We start from the raw sequence: 3,873 nt of genomic DNA, 5'->3' as shown, positions 1-3,873 counted from the left end.
CCCGGTGATTCATTGTGAAGATCCTCAGGAGATTCGTGTCATATTTGTTCATTCTTGTCATCCGTACCGGTGAATTTAATTCAGTTGTCTGTGTTCATTATATCCTATTCATCCTTGTAATTCTTTCCGACGTTGGAAAATTCTTTTAGCCTATCTTGTTAATTAATTCCTCTCTCTTTCTATCCAGAGTGTTAAAGATATTTCAGAAGTTCTCATTTTCAATCCTTCAGTTATTTCGAGGTGCTAACCTCATCTAGTTTTCATTTCTCCGGTGCAATATCTCGCTTTTTGACAATCTTTTCAATGGTGGTTTCTTTGAGTGGGCCCATAACCCACATGTTTTCCCAGGATCTTATCTGGCTCTTGTAATCTTTTCCGGAGATCCTAATTCTTTTTAACTATGACGTAAGTATGAATTTCATCATTCATATCCCTCCTCCAAGTTCTATTTGAATTAATTCTCATATATTGGCTCAACCTTTCATTCTTCATTATTCCGGAGTTTCTTAGTTATTCTTGGTGTTCTTCTCGTCATCATTCTCAGCTTGCAATCCGAAGGAGTGTTTCTCTCAAATCTTGATTCATTCGCTTGGAGATTCATCATTTTAGCTTTGTGTTATCATCTTCAATTGTTTCCAATCATGAGTAATCCCTTTCGTGCTATCCGGTGCTTCTCTGAGTTGTTTTTATTTCTCGTCCTCCGAAGGCCATCATTTTAGAAGAATCTTCGTTCTGAGCTTTCGGCTTTCATCCTCAATTCTTCTCAATTGTTGTCTCTTCGTTCGTCTCTCGATTATCCGGTGCCTTGTTCAAGTTTTTTCTCTTGTGGCTTATGATCCCTTCATTCTCATGTATCTCCATTAATTCTTGGTTTTCCCATTCAATTGTGAATTCTTACCGGTGCTTCCTTCAATTTTTGCCTCAAGTGGTGCTTATCTCTCTGCCTCTTCAAGATTTAATTCTAGTAGAATAAGTGGTATGCTAAATCTGTTGCTTGTCATCAATTAAACTTGTTGAAGGATAAGCATAACTTAATTCTTATTCTTGTTCTTCCTTCTTCCAATAGATTTCAATTCTTCTTCCGGAGTGGCTTATGATATCAATTCTTTTCTCAAGTGCTAATCTTTCTTTTCGGAAGTTCCAAGTCTATCAGTATCTCTTTGTGAAGATTCATATAAATCTTGGCAAGGCCATAATCTTATTCTTTTCTACCTTCATGTCGTTGTGTCATTCATTTTGTACGGAGGCTCGTCATGCTGGTTCTTCAAGGATGTGATTCATTCTCATGTGTTCTTCAAGATTCCTATTGGAGTACCTCGAGTATTCTTTCTCTTCCATTTCTATGTGCAATTGTTCTCCTTTATCCTTTCAGGTGGTATTATAGCATTCTTGTTAGTGTAGGAGTCTCGAAGAGATTTTCTTTCAGGAATGAGATAATTAGACCCACCAATTCTATGATCATGAGATATTTTCAACCCATGATTCCTTCATTGAGCTATCTTGGTTCGGATTTCACCTAAAGCTTTTCCTATGGATTGTTGCTATCATGGTGCTTGTCATTAATCCAAGTTCTCAATGTATCCTCTTGGTGTAAGAATTGTTCATATCTTGTTTCTCCCAAGCAATCCTTGTTATGTTAGTGGCTGGTTGTCACTTCATTAGTTTGAAAAGGTCTCCATAAGCCCACTACTATTTTGTTCTTTTTGTTGTTGTTTCCAACAACTTCGTTCAATTCTCCTTGCAAGGATGCTTGCCAAGTTCATTGGAGTTAGTAGTTGTCATTCTCTCTTCATTCTCTTCTTCCGTATGAGCTAGTCCCTAGTCTATTGTTCCGGAGGCTTTGTGATGTTGCTCTTTTGGGTCTATCATCTTGTTCTATCAAGATCATGGTGTTCCCTTGTTCTATTTACTTGTTTGTTGTGAATATTGTCTATTTCTCCCATCTTTTCGAATTTTTTGTCCCATTTTCCTACTGAAGTGCTGCCGAAAATTTTCCTTGAATTCTTGCTTCTTTCTCATATCACTCCTCATCGCTTTGCAACCTTCAGGGATCATTGTTTCACTCGTTTGTCAAAGAAGCGACTAAGTTTTTATCTCTTGTTCTTTCTCATCCTCTCCCCCTTTCATTCTTGGATCTCGGGGCGAGATCCTCTTGTAGTGTAGGAGAGTTGTGACGGCCCATTGCCGACGTTCCAGAAGATTCCCTTTCCTTTTTGTTTTCGTCATGTGTCTATTTTATTTTGTTGCATCATCATCGCATCATTTGCATCATCTGCATTGCATCGGCATCTCCGTGCTGACAGTTTTCAAAACTTGCATCCGATGTTAGTTGTCGTTTCTCGTCGTTGTCCGTTCTGAGCCCGACCGCACACGCACGCGCCCGCGGCATCGTCAAACCCTGTTTTAAAAGTGTGCATAAAACTTCCTCTAATCGGGTTGAGATTTGACGCGCGGTCGTAATTTGTTTTAGTTAGGCCACCTGTCGAGTTTCGTCGCGATCGGAGTTCGTCTGGTACCCAAACGGTCGACCGTAGCGGCACCGTATTCGGTTTGCCGTCGGACGTCTGTCGGTGTTTTAAAAAAATCGTTTCCGCGCCGCCCGTTCTCCCGCTCGTCTCCAGATATCCCCTCTACATGGCCGCGTACCCATACCCACGTTCGGAATCGTCCAAATCCGACCGCACGGTTGGATCTGGAACGAAATTCCGGCTAACCTAGCCCCCTCATTTGTTATAAATAGGCCTCCCCACTCATTTAGGCAGCAAACCCTAGCGGTTGCCTCGAAATCCGCACAGCCAACCCCACTCCCACCTCCTGTCTCCTCCCACCAGCGCACAGGGCCCGCCGAGCCCATCGCCGGCCCTCTCGGGCCCATCTGGAGCCGCCATTGCCTGCCCTCGTGCTCCAGAGCGGGAGGAGCCCGATCTCCCTGCCCCGTCGCGCCGTCCTTGCTGCGTGAGCCTCGCCACCAGTCGACGGAGCCCCTCCAGGCCGGGGTGGTTCGCCGGAAGCCACCGGAGGATTCACCGGGACCAAGCCCCGCCGGATCCAAGGCCGGCCTCGCCGGATCAAACGTCCGCTGTGCCGCCACCGGGTGTCTTCGCCGTCGGGGCCCCTCCAGCGCTGCGCCGCCCCACCGCCCGCATCTCGCCGCGCCTCCAGCTCCGGCCACAGGTTGCTGCGCCACCGTTGAGGTCGAGCCGCCGCCGGCCCCGTTCCTTGTGGCCTGACCTCGCCACCTGCCAGCGCCGCCTCAAACCCCCGGGGATGGACGGATCCGGAGCTCCCCGTCATGGATCCGACCTCCCCCGCCTTCCTCGCCTCGCTGGAGACCCTGCCTGGAGGAGCGACGCCGAAGTCCCTGCGCCGCCGTCGGCCCTCTGCTTCCTCCCGTCGAGAGTAGGAGGGAGCCCCGAGCAGGCCGCCACCAACTGCCGACTGGGCCCCGCAGCCGGCCCAGCTCCTGGCCGCGCCTTCGCCCCCAAGGCAAGGCCTAGTCGCACCGCGCCCCAGGCCCAGCAGCGAGCCGTCGGCCCAACCCCTACTCTTCAGCCCACCAAGGTGAGGCTGGCCTATCCCCCCGCCTAAGCGCCTTTTTATTATATTGCGCTTGCCCTTTCGACCCGTAGTATTTTAGGTTTTTTCTGTGAATTAGTATTTTCAGAAAAATGCTAGATATTTAAAACGCCCGTAGAATTTAATCCGTAAGTCGTATCGCGACATGTAGCATATGGATTTTGCGTAGTTTTACGCATAGAATACGTTGGTGCAACTTGCATATTTGTTTGACACCGTTTAGCGTGCCGAATGCATAGTTTTACATGCTGTTCCAATAGGATACGTCCCGTATTTATTTTTTCTTGCGGTCCGGAT

Source organism: Hordeum vulgare, chromosome 3H (genome assembly GCF_904849725.1).
Source record: "Hordeum vulgare subsp. vulgare chromosome 3H, MorexV3_pseudomolecules_assembly, whole genome shotgun sequence".
Classification (NCBI taxonomy): Eukaryota; Viridiplantae; Streptophyta; class Magnoliopsida; order Poales; family Poaceae; genus Hordeum; species Hordeum vulgare.
This window is presented reverse-complemented; position numbering follows the sequence as displayed.